The 15,974-nt window shown below is 50.1% G+C and overlaps 1 protein-coding gene across 1 annotated transcript in view; it reads right to left on the bottom strand.

Moving 5' to 3' along the window:
- Positions 1–15,974, bottom strand: part of KBTBD2 (kelch repeat and BTB domain containing 2) — a 197,124-nt gene that overhangs the window by 76,181 nt on the left and 104,969 nt on the right. The window lies entirely within an intron of this gene.

Below are 15,974 nucleotides of genomic sequence, written 5' to 3'. Positions count from 1 at the left end.
GCGGTATCCAATTACAGGCCGTTTTCATCGGGTGAAAACGGACCCGCGATCGCGCAAATACACATGGGATCAGGGATAAGTCCCCGATCCCATGTGTTATCGAGGCACCAGCAGCCCACTTATCGCGGATTTTGCTTCATGTGCCTGAGGAACCCAAAGCATAATCCACGATAAATGCCGGCACCAGGGGGGGGGGGGGGGGGAGAGGGAGCCCGCCGCATCTGGGCTAATAGGAAAGCCCCTGGCTTAATAGGATCTGGGCTAATAGGATTTTAATTACCTACCAGTAAAAACATTTTCTCGTAGTCCATAGAGAATGCTGGGGTCCACATTAGTACCATGGGGTATAGACGGGTCCACCAGGAGCCATTGGCACTTAAAGAGTTTAAGAGTGTGGGCTGGCTCCTCCCTCTATGCCCCTCCTACCAGACTCAGTCTAGAAACTGTGCCCGAGGAGACGGATATCTTCGAGAGAAGGATTATACACAGACAGTGGCGAGATTCACACCAGCTCACACATACAAGGCAAAACAAGCTAACTAGCTTGAAACTCAGCAACCGCTGAAACATTACTTACCAAGTAACAATGCAGTACTTAACTAAACACAAAGATGTACTGAACCAAATAACCACTGCAGGAAAACGAAGCGCTGGGCGGGTGCCCAACATCCTCTACGGACTACGAGAAAAGGATTTACCGGTAGGTAATTAAAATCCTATTTTCTCTTACGTCCTAGAGGATGCTGGGGTCCACATTAGTACCATGGGGATGTACCAAAGCTTCCAGAACGGGAGGGAGAGCACGGAGGCTCCTGCAGGACTGATTGACCAAACTTTAGGTCCTCAGAGGCCAAAGTACTGAACTTGTATAAAACTTAGCAAACGTATTCGACCTTGACCAAGTAGCCGCTCTGCAAAGCTGTAAAGCAGAGACACCCCGGGCAGCATCCCAGGAAGACCCCACTCTACGATTTCGGACACGGCAATCCTGCTATAGAATATGCATGCTGGATAGTGAACCTGATCCAGCAAGAAATCGTCTGCTTAGAAGGAGGACACACAATTTTCTTGGGATCATACAGGACAAACAGAGTCCGATTTTCTGTGACGAGCAGACCTCTTCACATAGATCCTCAAAAGCCCTCACAACATCCAAGGACTTTGATGTAATCGGGAAGTCAGTAGCAACTGGCACAATAGATTGGTTGAAATGAAAAGCCGACACAACCTTTGGAAGGAACTGCCGACGCGTCCTGAGCTCAGCTCTATCGGCATGGAAGATTAAATAGGGGCTCTTACAGGACAAAGCCCCCAATTCAGACACACGTCTTCCACGTGAGAAACTTAACCTCAGCCTCCTGTAAAGGCTCAAACCAATCCGACTGCAGGAACTGCAACACCATGTTAAGATCCCAGGGTGCCGTAAGCGCCACAAAGGGTGGCTGGATGTGCAGAACCCCATTCAAAAAGGTCTGGACCTCAGGGAGGGCAGCCAATGGTTTCTGAAAGAAAATAGATAAGGCCGAAATTTGGACCTTTATGGATCCCAAATGCAGACCCATATCCACATCTGCTTGCAGGAAGAGGAGAAACCGTGCAAGTTGAAACTCCACCGTAGGAAATTTCATGGATTCACACCAAGACACACATTTTTTCCAAATGCAATGGTACTGTTTAGACCAGTGATTTTCAACCTTTTTTTTACTCGCGGCACACCGAACAATATTTTAAAATTGCCTAGGCACACCATCAGTTCCCCACAGAAAAAAACAAAAAGCATACATTGGCCCTCACAGTAAAAAAAAATCCACACATACATTGGCCTACACAGAAAAAACAATCACATTGCTCCCCACATTATTTATTCACATTGTTCCCACCATAAATCCATATAAATCCTTATTCTCTCCACATAAATCCTATTGAAATCCTATTGTTTCCCACAGGATAAATAAAATAACAAATATTAGCCCCTACCGGTCAGCTGTCCTCCTCCCTGTCCCTCAGTGGCGGGGGTTGTTCATAGTGGAGTGCTGCGAATACTGAGCAGCGGGTGGGCGGGCAGGTGTGGATGTGGGTGGGCAACTAAAGCTGTGTATGCAGGCAGGAACTGGAAGATGTGTATGCAGGCGGGTGGGCTGGCTGAGTGGTGAGACACGTCGGCCGTGACCTATGATATCACATCGGTGTGCGTCTTCAAGGCATAGGTCACGGCCGGAGCTGCTCTGGCTCCGCGGCACACCGTGCAACTGGTCGCGGCACACTTGTGTGCCACGGCACACTGGTTGAAAAAGCCTGGTACAGATGTTACCCCTTTCCTAGCCTGCATCAGGGTAGGAATAACCTTGCTCGGAAGAACCTTTCGTGCTAAGATCTGGCATTAAACCGCCATGCCGTCAAACGTAGCCACGGTAAGTCCTGATAGGCTAACGGCCCTTGTTGCAGAAGAGGAAGAGGCCACGGATCTTCCAGCAGTAGGTCCAGAAAATCTGGTCACGTCTGAACACCTCCGGATGGAGGCCCCATTCTCCTGGATGGAGATTGTGTCTGCTGAGGAAATCCGCTTCCCAGTTGTCCACTCCTTAAAGGAAGATCGCTGACAGCGCCAACGCGTGCCTTTCTGCCCAGAGGAGGATCTTTGTCACCTCTGACATCGCAGCCCTGCTCTTTGTTCCTCCCTGTCGGTTTATGTAGGCCACCATCGCCACATTGTCTGACTGTACTTGAATGACCCGATCTTGCAGAAGATGAGCCGCTTGGAGAAGACCGTTGTACACGGCTCTTAGTTCCAGAATGTTTATTGGAAGAATGGCTTCCTGATTTGACCATCTTCCTTGGAAGGTTTCCCCTTGGGTGACCGATCCCCAACCTCTGAGACTTGCATCCGTGGTCAGAAGGATCCAGTTCTGGATTCCGAACCGGCAGCCCTCCAGAAGGTGAGGCATTTGCAACCACCAGAGAAGAGAAATCCTTGCCTTTGGTAAGAGACGTATCTTCTGGTGCATGTGCAGATGAGATCCCGACCATCTGTCTAGGAGATCCAGCTGGAAGGGTCGAGCATGGAATCTCCCGTACTGTAGAGCCTCGTAGGAGTCAAATTTCTTTCCCAGAAGACGAATGCACTGATGTATAGATACCCGGGCAGGTTTCAAGACATCCCGGACCATGGATTGAAACACCAATGCTTTTTTCCTTGGAAGAAACACCCTCTACACTTCCGTGTCGAGGACCATACCCAGGAAAGACAATCTCCTTGTCGGCTCTAGATGTGATTTTGGAAGGTTCAGGATCCAACCGTAATCCCTGAGCAGTTAAGTCGCAAGAGCAATGGACTGCAATAACCTCTCCCTGGACACTGCCTATATCAGTAGATTGTCCAGGTATGGAATTATGTTCACTCCCTGCCTGCGGAGAACCATCACCTCTGCCATCACCTTGGTGAACACACTTGGTGCCGTGGAAGGCAGTGCCTGGAACTGAAAGTGACTGTCCAACAGTGCGAAACGGAGATAAGCCTGATGCGGCTGCCAAATTGAAATGTGGAGGTACGAATCCTTGATATCCAGGGATACCAGAAACTCCCCCTCCTCCAGACCCGATATCACCGCTCTCAGAGATTACATTTTTAATTTGAACTCCCTCAAATAGGGGTTTAACGATTTCAAATTCAAATTGGCCTGACCGAACCTTCTGGTTTCGGTACCGCAAAAAAGTTCAAATAGTAACCCTTGTTGTGCATATGAGGTGGAACTGGGACAATGACCTGTGACCCTTCCAATTTTTGGATGGCTTCCTGTAGGATAGCCCTGTCTGCCAGCAAAGCAGGCAAGCCTGATTTGAAGAATCGGGGAGGCCGGAGTTCTTGAAACTCCAGCCTGTACCCCTGGGACATAATATCCTATACCCAGGGGTCCAGACCGCACAACACCGACACATGGCTGAATTGTCTGAGCCTCGCCCCCACCGGCCCCTCCTCCAGATCGTGCGGTCCACCGTCATGCTGAAGATTTTGATGTACCAGAAGTCCTGTGAGCCTGCAGTAGCAGGTTTTTCAGATATTGCCTGCCCTCCTCTAAAGAAGGTGTTATGCGGCTTGTTCTTTCTCGTTTTAGGAGTCCGAAAGGACTGTGACGAAGCTGAAGAAAAGGGCTTCTTTGTAGCAGGTGCAGCTGAAGGAAGAAAAGGTGACTTACCCGCAGTTGCCATGGAAATCCATGCATCTAGCGCTTCCCCAAATAGAGCCTGACTTGTGTAGGGTAGGTTCTCCACGCCTCTCCTGGATTTCGTGTCGGCAGACCATTGGCGCAGCCAGAGCCCTCTACGAGCCGAGAAAGACATGGAAGATATCCCTGCAGCAATCGAACCCAGGTCTTTCATGGATCCCACCGCAAATCCCGCAGAATCCTGTATGTTACGTAAAAACAATTCAATGTCACTTTTATCCATTGTACCCAATTCCTCAAGTAACATGCCAGACCCCTTTACTATAGCTTTAGAAATCCATTCACAGACGATGGTAGGCCGTAGTATCGCCCCGAAGCCCTGTATATGGATTTGAGCGTAGTGTACATTTTGCGATCAGCCGGTTCTTTCAACGCGGCAGATCCCGGGACAGGTAAAACCACCTTCTTTGACAGTCTGGACACCGATGCATCAACTATGGGTGGGTTTTCCCATTTCTTTCTATCCTCCTCGGGGAAGGGGAATGCCACCAGAACCTTTCTGGGGATCTGGAATTTTTTTCTCTGGGTTTTCCCAGGATTTTTCAAATATAGCATTTAACTCTTTAGACGCAGGAAAGGTTAGCGAGGCTGTCTTATTATCCGTGAAGTAAGCCTCCTCAACCTGCTCAGGTATTGCGTAAGCAATATTTAACACATCTCTAATGGCGTCAATCATCAACTGCACCCCCTTTGCAAGAGATGCCGCCCCCCTCACAGTCTACCATATCAGTATCCGTTTCGTCTTGCATAATCTGAGCAAGAGCACGCTTTTGAGAGTGAGTGCCAGGGGGCCCGGAAGGTGCGGGCCCGGACCAAACAGCCATAGGAGTTCTGTAAAACCTGAGTTGCAGTTTTATTCTGTGCTACCCTAGTAGCACAGAATGAAATCTGGGAGATCATACTCTTAATAGAGGTTAACCACTCAGGTTCTCTTATTGGAATCTGTGCTAAACCAGAGCAATCCTGATTACATGAAATGGGATCATCCCGAGAGAACATAGCCTCTGCAGCATATAACAGAGTCCCTAGACATGGCTTTTTGTGAGACAGCAAACACTCCCCCACTCACAGGGAAATGGCAGAGAGTTTCCCCACTGAGAATGCCAAGAGAGAGACAGAGTTTGGAGCCAACCCACGCAGAGCGCTTTTTAAGATAAAGGACACCCCTTACCAGCGCTAACTGTGTACCTTAATAGGTTAAACAGTCTATTACACAGCCTCACCCCCCTTCTACAACCCCCTGGTGTCGTAGAGATAGCTGGAGTTAAGGTGGAGGGACAGCTCTCCCCTGTCAGTGTCTCTGCATGCCGGAAAGATGGCGCTGAACGCTGCTGGGTCCGCTCTGAGGAGAAGCTCCACCCCCTTTCAAGGCGCTGCTTCCCGCTCTGATTTGAATTTTATACTGGCCTGAGGTATGTGCTGGCGGTGATCTGGGGTCCCCGACAGGCTTTCCGACCAGTGTAGGGTGTAGGCGCTGGCTCAGGGCGCCCCTCACAGCGCCGCACCAAGTACCGCTGAGCCCTGGAGCGCAGTTAGTACTGCGCTCCCTACCCTGTTGCCGCCATCTTCACACCAGCTCCCCGCTGGTCAGGTGTGCTGGTGACTAACTCACCACCGAAGTCTTCTGGCTCTGTAAGGAGGTTGGCGGCATGCTGCTGGGGTGAGCGATCCCCTGTGGCTGCAAACTTTCGATCCCCTCAGGAGCTTAGTGTCCTGTCAGCGGAGATAGTGGCTCAGATCCCTTAGGGCGGACACTACCCCCCCCCCCCCCTTCCCTTAGTCCCATGAAGCAGGGAATCTGTTGCCAGCAGCCTCCCTGTGCCTAAACTGTATTGAAAAGAATAAAACTTCCATGGAGCTCCCCTAGCTGTGACCGGCTCCTCTGGTCTAGTAGAAGGGGCATAGAGGGAGGAGCCAGCCCACACACTCAAACTCTTAAAGTGCCAGTGGCTCCTCGTGGACCAGTCTACACCCCATGGTACTAATGTGACCCCAGCATCCTCTAGGACGTAAGAGAAATAAAAATAAGAATTTACTTACCGATAATTCTATTTCTCGTAGTCCGTAGTGGATGCTGGGAACTCCGTAAGGACCATGGGGAATAGCGGCTCCGCAGGAGACTGGGCACAAAAGTAAAGCTTTAGGACTACCTGGTGTGCACTGGCTCCTCCCCCTATGACCCTCCTCCAAGCCTCAGTTAGGATACTGTGCCCGGACGAGCGTACACAATAAGGAAGGATTTTGAATCCCGGGTAAGACTCATACCAGCCACACCAATCACACCGTACAACCTGTGATCTGAACCCAGTTAACAGCATGATAACAGCTGAGCCTCTGAAAAGATGGCTCACAACAACAAAAACCCGATTTTTGTAACAGCAACTATGTACAAGTATTGCAGACAATCCGCACTTGGGATGGGCGCCCAGCATCCACTACGGACTACGAGAAATAGAATTATCGGTAAGTAAATTCTTATTTTCTCTGACGTCCTAGTGGATGCTGGGAACTCCGTAAGGACCATGGGGATTATACCAAAGCTCCCAAACGGGCGGGAGAGTGCGGATGACTCTGCAACACCGAATGAGAGAACTCCAGGTCCTCCTCAGCCAGGGTATCAAATTTGTAGAATTTAGCAAACGTGTTTGCCCCTGACCAAGTAGCTGCTCGGCAAAGTTGTAAAGCCGAGACCCCTCGGGCAGCCGCCCAAGATGAGCCCACCTTCCTTGTGGAATGGGCTTTTACAGATTTAGGCTGTGGCAGGCCTGCCACAGAATGTGCAAGCTGAATTGTACTACAAATCCAACGAGCAATAGTCTGCTTAGAAGCAGGAGCACCCAGCTTGTTGGGTGCATACAGGATAAACAGCGAGTCAGATTTTCTGACTCCAGCCGTCCTGGAAACATATATTTTCAGGGCCCTGACTACATCCAGCAACTTGGAGTCCTCCAAGTCCTTAGTAGCCGCAGGTACCACAATAGGCTGGTTCAGGTGAAACGCTGAAACAACCTTAGGAAGAAATTGAGGACGAGTCCTCAATTCTGCCCTGTCCGTATGAAAAATTAGGTAAGGGCTTTTATAGGATAAAGCCGCCAATTCTGACACACGCCTGGCCGAAGCCAGGGCCAACAGCATTACCACTTTCCATGTGAGATATTTTAAGTCCACAGTGGTGAGTGGTTCAAACCAATGTGATTTTAGGAACCCCAAAACTACACTGAGATCCCAAGGTGCCACTGGAGGCACAAAAGGAGGCTGTATATGCAGTACCCCCTTGACAAATGTCTGAACTTCAGGAACTGAAGCCAGTTCTTTCTGGAAGAAAATCGACAGGGCCGAAATTTGAACCTTAATGGACCCTAATTTTAGGCCCATAGACAGTCCTGTTTGCAGGAAATGCAGGAAACGACCCAGTTGAAATTCCTCTGTAGGGGCCTTCCTGGCCTCGCACCACGTAACATATTTACGCCAAATACGGTGATAATGTTGTGCGGTTACATCCTTCCTGGCTTTGATCAGGGTAGGGATGACTTCATCCGGAATGCCTTTTTCCTTCAGGATCCGGCGTTCAACCGCCATGCCGTCAAACGCAGCCGCGGTAAGTCTTGGAACAGACAGGGTCCCTGCTGGAGCAGGTCCCTTCTTAGAGGTAGAGGCCACGGGTCCTCTGTGAGCATCTCTTGAAGTTCCGGGTACCAAGTCCTTCTTGGCCAATCCGGAGCCACGAGTATAGTTCTTACTCCTCTCAGTCTTATAATTCTCAGTACCTTGGGTATGAGAGGCAGAGGAGGGAACACATACACTGACTGGTACACCCATGGTGTTACCAGAGCGTCCACAGCTATTGCCTGAGGGTCCCTTGACCTGGCGCAATACCTGTCTAGTTTTTGGTTGAGGCGGGACGCCATCATGTCCACCTTTGGTTTTTCCCAACAGTTCACAATCATGTGGAAGACTTCTGGATGAAGTCCCCACTCTCCCGGGTGGAGGTCGTGCCTGCTGAGTAAGTCTGCTTCCCAGTTGTCCACTCCCGGAATGAACACTGCTGACAGTGCTATCACATGATTTTCCGTCCAGCGAAGAATCCTTGCAGCTTCTGCCATTGCCCTCCTGCTTCTTGTGCCGCCCTGTCTGTTTACGTGGGCGACTGCCGTGATGTTGTCTGACTGGATCAGCACCGGCTGACCTTGAAGCAGAGGTCTTGCTAGGCTTAGAGCATTGTAGATGGCCCTTAGCTCCAGGATATTTATGTGAAGTGATGTCTCCAGGCTTGACCACAAGCCCTGGAAATTTCTTCCCTGTGTGACTGCTCCCCAGCCTCTCAGGCTGGCATCCGTGGTCACCAGGACCCAGTCCTGAATGCCGAATCTGCGGCCCTCTAGAAGATGAGCACTCTGCAACCACCACAGGAGACACCCTTGTCTTTGGTGACAAGATTATCCGCTGATGCATCTGAAGATGCGACCCGGACCATTTGTCTAGCAGATCCCACTGGAAGGTTCTTGCGTGGAATCTGCCGAATGGGATTGCTTCGTAGGAAGCCACCATTTTTGTCGTCGGGATCAGCTGCGATTTTGGAATATTGAGAATCCAACCGTGCTGCCGCAACACTATCTGAGATAGTGCTACCCCGACTTCCAACTGTTCCCTGGATCTTGCCCTTATCAGGAGATCATCCAAGTAAGGGATAACTAAAACTCCCTTCCTTCGAAGGAGTATCATCATTTCGGCCATTACCTTGGTAAAGACCCGGGGTGCCGTGGACAAGCCAAACGGCAGCGTCTGAAACTGATAGTGACAATTCTGTACCACAAACCTGAGGTACCCTTGGTGAGAAGGGTAAATTGGGACATGTAGGTAAGCATCTTTGATGTCCAGAGACACCATATAATCCCCTTCTTCCAGGTTTGCAATCACTGCTCTGAGTGACTCCATCTTGAATTTGAACCTCTGTATGTAAGTGTTCAAGGATTTTAGATTTAAAATTGGTCTCACCGAGCCGTCCGGCTTCGGTACCACAAAGTGTGGAATAATACCCCTTTCCCTGTTGCAGGAGGGGTACCTTGATTATCACCTGCTGGGAATACAGCTTGTGAATGGCTTGCAATACTGCCTCCCTGTCTGAGGGAGACGTCGGTAAAGCAGACTTTAGGAAACGGCGAGGGGGAGACGTCTCGAATTCCAATTTGTACCCCTGAGATACCACCTGAAGGATCCAGGGGTCCACTTGCGAGTGGGCCCACTGCGCGCTGAACTTCTTGAGACGGACCCCCACCGTGCCTGAGTCCGCTTGTAAAGCCCCAGCGTCATGCTGAGGACTTTGCGGAGGCGGGAGAGGGCTTCTGTTCCTGGGAACTGGCTGTGTGCTGCAGCCTTTTTCCTCTCCCTCTGCCACGGGGCAGAAATGAGGAGCCTTTTGCCCGCTTGCCCTTATGGGGCCGAAAGGACTGCGCCTGATAATACGGCGTCTTCTTATGTTGAGAGGCTACCTGGGGTAAAAATGTGGATTTTCCAGCAGTTGCCGTGGCTACCAGGTCTGATAGACCTACCCCAAATAACTCCTCCCCCTTATAAGGCAATACTTCCATGTGCCTTTTGGAATCCGCATCACCTGACCACTGCTGCGTCCATAACCCTCTTCTTGCAGAAATGGACAGCGCGCTAACTCTTGATGCCAGTCGGCAAATATCCCTCTGCGCATCACGCATATATAAAAATGCATCTTTTAAATGCTCTATAGTCAGTAATATACTGTCCCTATCTAGGATATCAATATTTTCAGTCAGGGAATCCGACCACGCCACCCCAGCACTGCACATCCAGGCTGAGGCGATTGCCGGTCGCAGTATAACACCCGTGTGAGTGTATATACATTTTAGGATATTCTCCAGCTTTCTGTCGGCAGGTTCCTTTAGGGCGGCCGTATCAGGAGAGGGTAGTGCCACCTGTTTAGACAAGCGTGTGAGCGCTTTATCCACCCTAGGGGGTGTTTCCCAACGTGCCCTATCCTCTGGCGGGAAAGGGTATGATGCCAATAACCTTTTAGGAATTATCAGTTTTTTATCGGGGGAAACCCACGCCTCATCACACACTTCATTTAATTCCTCGGATACAGGAAAAACTACAGGCAGTTTTTTCTCACCAAACATAATACCCTTTTTAGTGGTACTTGTATTATCAGAAATATGCAAAACATTTTTCATTGCCTCAATCATGTAACGTGTGGCCCTACTGGAAGTCACACTTGTCTCATCATCATCGACACTGGAGTCAGTATCCGTGTCTGTGTCTGCCATCTGAGGTAACGGGCGTTTTAGAGCCCCTGATGGCGTTTGAGACCCCTGGACAGGCACAAGCTGAGTAGCCGGCTGTCTCATATTGTCAACTGTCTTTCGTAAAGAGCTGACATTGTCACGCAATTCCTTCCATAAGCTCATCCACTCAGGTGTCGACTCCCTAGGGGGTGACACCTCTATTATAGGCAATTGCTCCGCCTCCATCTCATTTTCCTCCTCAAACATGTCGACACAATCGTACCGACACACCGCACACACACAGGGAATGCTCTGATAGAGGACAGGACCCCACTAGCCCTTTGGGGAGACAGAGGGAGAGTATGCCAGCACACACCAGAGCGCTATATATAGACCGGAATACCACTATAACACGTGCTTTTCCCTTTATAGCTGCTGTTATTATCAAAACTGCGCCAAATTAGTGCCCCCCCTCTCTTTTTTACCCTTTTCTGTAGTGCAGGACTGCAGGGGAGAGTCAGGGAGACGTCCTTCCAGCGGAGCGGTGATGGAAAATGGCGCCCGTGTGCTGAGGAGATAGGCTCCGCCCCCTTCTCGGCAGCCTTTTCTCCCGCTTTTTGGTGAATTCTGGCAGGGGTTAAAATACATCCATATAGCCCTGGGGGTTATATGTGGTGTATTTTCGCCAGCCAAGGTGTTTTACATTGCTGCTCAGGGCGCCCCCCCCCCTAGCGCCCTGCACCCTCAGTGACATGAGTGTGAAGTGTGCCTGAGGAGCAATGGCGCACAGCTGCAGTGCTGTGCGCTACCTTGTTGAAGACTGATGTCTTCTGCCGCCGATTTTTCCGGACCTCTTCTTGCTTCTGGCTCTGTAAGGGGGCCGGCGGCGCGGCTCTGGGACCGGACTCCGAGGCTGGGCCTGTGTTCGGTCCCTCTGGAGCTAATGGTGTCCAGTAGCCTAAGAAGCCCAAGCTGGCTGCAAGCAGGCAGGTTCGCTTCTTCTCCCCTTAGTCCCTCGATGCAGTGAGCCTGTTGCCAGCAGGTCTCACTGAAAATAAAAAACCTAAAACTAAACTTTCACTAAGAAGCTCAGGAGAGCCCCTAGTGTGCACCCTTCTCGGCCGGGCACAAAAATCTAACTGAGGCTTGGAGGAGGGTCATAGGGGGAGGAGCCAGTGCACACCAGGTAGTCCTAAAGCTTTACTTTTGTGCCCAGTCTCCTGCGGAGCCGCTATTCCCCATGGTCCTTACGGAGTTCCCAGCATCCACTAGGATGTCAGAGAAATAAGAATTTACTCACGGGTAATTCTATTTCTCGTAGTCCGTAGTGGATGCTGGGGACGCCGTAAGGACCATGGGGAATAGACAGCTCCGCAGGAGACTGGGCACATCTAAAGAAAGATTTAGGACTATCTGGTGTGCACTGGCTCCTCCCCCTATGACCCTCCTCCAAGCCTCAGTTAGGACACTGTGCCCGGAAGAGCTGACACAATAAGGAAGGATTTTGAATCCCGGGTAAGACTCATACCAGCCACACCGTATAACTCGTGATAGGAACCCCGGTTAACAGTATGATAACAACGGAGCCTCTGAACAGATTGCTCGCAATAACAACCCGATTTGTGTAACAATAACTATTTACAAGTATTGCAGACAATCCGCACTTGGGATGGGCGCCCAGCATCCACTACGGACTACGAGAAATAGAATTACCGGTGAGTAAATTCTTATTTTCTCTGACGTCCTAGTGGATGCTGGGGACTCCGTAAGGACCATGGGGATTATACCAAAGCTCCCAAACGGGCGGGAGAGTGCGGATGACTCTGCAACACCGAATGAGAGAACTCCAGGTCCTCCTCAGCCAGGGTATCAAATTTGTAGAATTTTGCAAACGTGTTTGCCCCTGACCAAGTAGCAGCTCGGCAAAGTTGTAAAGCCGAGACCCCTCGGGCAGCCGCCCAAGATGAGCCCACCTTCCTTGTGGAGTGGGCATTTACAGATTTTTGGCTGTGGCAGGCCTGCCACAGAATGTGCAAGCTGAATTGTACTACAAATCCAACGAGCAATAGTCTGCTTAGAAGCAGGAGCACCCAGCTTGTTGGGTGCACACAGGATAAACAGCGAGTCAGATTTCCCGACTCCAGCCGTCCTGGAAAATATATATTTTCAGGGCACTGACAACGTCTAGCAACTTGGAGGCCTCCAAGTCCCTAGTAGCCGCAGGCACCACCAATAGGTTGGTTCAGGTGAGACGCTGAAACCACCTTGGGGAGAAACTGAGGACGAGTCCTCAATTCCGCCCTGTCCGAATGGAAAATCAGATAAGGGCTTTTTCAGGATAAAGCCGCCAATTCTGACACGCGCCTGGCCCAGGCCAGGGCCAACAGCATGACCACTTTCCATGTGAGATATTTTAACTCCACAAATTTAAGTGGTTCAAACCAATGTGACTTTTGGAACCCAAAACTACATTGAGATCCCAAAGTGCCACTGGAGGCACAAAAGGAGGCTGTATATGCAGTACCCCTTTTACAAACGTCTGAACTTCAGGGACTGAAGCTAGTTCTTTTTGGAAGAAAATTGACAGGGCCGAAATTTGAACCTTAATGGACCCCAATTTCAGGCCCATAGACACTCCTGTTTGCAGGAAATGTAGGAATCGACCCAGTTGAATTTCCTCCGTCGGGCCTTACTGGCCTCGCACCACGCAACATATTTTCGCCAATTGCGGTGATAATGTTTTTGCGGTTACATCCTTCCTGGCTTTGATCAGGATAGGGATGACTTCATCCGGAATGCCTTTTTTTCTTCAGGATCCGGCGATCAACCGCCATGCCGTCAAACGCAGCCGCGGTAAGTCTTGGAACAGACAGGGTCCTTGCTGGAGCAGGTCCCTTCTTAGAGGTAGAGGCCACGGATCCTCCGTGAGCATCTCTTGAAGTTCCGGTTACCAAGTCCTTCTTGGCCAATCCGGAGCCACGAATATAGTGCTTTTTCCTCTCCATCTTATCAATCTCAGTACCTTGGGTATGAAAGGCAGATGAGAGAACACATACACTGACTGGTACACCCACGGTGTTACCAGAGCGTCTACAACTATTGCCTGAGGGTCTCTTGACCTGGCGCAATACCTGTCGAGTTTTTTTAATCATGTGGACGACTTCTGGGTGAAGTCCCCACTCTCCCGGGTGGAGGTCGTGCTGAGGAAGTCTGCTTCCCAGTTGTCCACTCCCGGAATGAATACTGTTGACAGTGCTATCACATGATTTTCTGCCCAGCGAAGAATCCCTGCAGCTTCTGCCATTGCCCTCCTGCTTCTTGTGCCACCCTGTCTGTTTACGTGGGTGACTGCCATGATGTTGTCCGACTGGATCAACACCGGCTGACCTTGAAGCAGAGGTCTTGCTAAGCTTAGAGCATTGTAAATGGCCCTTAGCTTCAGGATATTTATGTGAAGTGATGTATCCAGGCTTGACCCTAAGCCCTGGATATTCCTTCCCTGTGTGACTGCTCCCCAGCCTCGCAGGCTGGCATCCGTGGTCACCAGGACCCAGTCCTGAATGCCGAATCTGCGGCCCTCTAGAAGATGAGCACTCTGCAACCACCACAGGATGGATACCCTTGTCCTTGGTGACAGGGTTATCCGCTGATGCATCTGAAAATGCGACCCGGACCATTTGTCCAGTAGGTTCCACTGGAAAGTTCTTGCGTGGAATCTAACGAATGGGATTGCTTCGTAGGAAGCCACCATTTTTACCCAGAACCCTTGTGCATTGATGCACTGAGACTTGGTTCGGTTTTAGGAGGTTCCTGACTAGCTCGGATAACTCCCTGGCTTTCTCTTCCGGGAGAAACACCTTTTTTCTGGACTGTGTCCAGGAACATCCCTAGGAAACAGAAGACAAGTCGTCAGAACCAGCTGCGATTTTGGAATATTGAGAATCCAATCGTGCTGCCGCAACACTACCTGAGATAGTGCTACACCGACTTCCAACTGTTCCCTGGATCTTACCCTTATCAGGGAATCGTCCAAGTAAGGGATAACTAAAATTCCCTTCCTTCGAAGGGATATCATTTCGGCCATTACCTTGGTAAAGACCCGGGGTGTCGTGGACCATCCCTACGGCAGCGTCTGAACTGATAGTGACAGTTCTGTACCATAACCTGAGGTACCCTTGGTGAGAAGGGTAAATTTTGACATGAAGGTAAGCATCCTTGATGTCCCGAGACATCATGTAGTCCCCTTCTTCCAGGTTCGCAATCACTGCTCTGAGTGACTCAATCTTGAATTTGAACCTCTGTATGTAAGTGTTCAAAGATTTTAGATTTAGAATCGGTCTCACCGAGCCGTCTGGCTTCGGTACCACAATAGTGTGGAATAATACCCCGTTCCCTGTTGCAGGAGGGGTACCTTGATTATCACCTGCTGGGAATACAGCTTGTGAATGGCTTCCAAAACTGCCTCCCTGTCAGAGGGAGACGTCGGTAAAGCCGACTTTTGGAAACGGCGAGGGGGAGACGTCTCGAATTTCAATATGTACCCTTGAGATATTACCTGAAGGATCCAGGGGTCTACTTGCGAGTGAGCCCACTGCGCAATGAAATTAATTGAGAACGGGCCCCCACCGTGCCTGAGCTTGTAAGGCCCTAGCGTCATACTGAGGGCTTTGCAGAGGCGGGAAAGGATTTCTGTTCCTGGGAACTGGGTAATCTCTTCAGCCTTTTTCCTCTCCCTCTGTCACGAGCAGAAAAGAGGAACCTTTTGTCCGCTTGCCAACAAAGGACTGCGCCTGATAATACGGCGTCTTATTTTGAGAGGCGACCTGGGGTACAAACGTGGATTTCCCAGTTGTTGCCGTGGCCACCAGGTCTAAAAGACCGACCCCAAATGTCCCCTTTCAAAGGCAATACTTCCAAATGCCGTTTGGAATCCGCATCACCTGACCATTTTACTGGTAGAATTGGACAACGCACTTATACTTGATGCCAGTCGGCAAATATTCCGCTGTGCATCCTGCATATATAGAAATGCATCTTTTAAATGCTCTATAGGCAATAATATACTATCCTTATCTAGGATATCAATATTTCCAGTCAGGGAATCCGACCATGCCAACCCAGCACTGCACCTCCAGGCTGAGGCGATTGCTGGTCGCAGTATAACACCAGTATGTGTGTGAATACATTTTTGGATACCCTCCTGCTTTCTATCAGCAGGATCCTTAAGGGCGGCCATCTCATGAGAGGGTAGAGCCCTTGTTCTTACAAGCGTGTGAGCGCCTTATCCCCCCTAGGGGGTGTTTCCCAACGCACCCTAACCTCTGGCGGGAAAGGGTATACAGCCAATACTTTTTAAGAAATTATCAATTGTTATCGGGGGGAAACCCACGCATCATCACACACCTCATTTTATTTCTCAGATTCAGGAAAACTACAGGTAGTTTTTCCCTCACCGAACATAATACCCCTTTTTGGTGGTACGCGTATTATCAGAAAT

This window comes from Pseudophryne corroboree, chromosome 5 (genome assembly GCF_028390025.1).
Source record: "Pseudophryne corroboree isolate aPseCor3 chromosome 5, aPseCor3.hap2, whole genome shotgun sequence".
Classification (NCBI taxonomy): domain Eukaryota; kingdom Metazoa; phylum Chordata; class Amphibia; order Anura; family Myobatrachidae; genus Pseudophryne; species Pseudophryne corroboree.
Note: the sequence above shows the minus strand (reverse complement) of the source record. Positions and strands in the feature narration are given on the sequence as shown.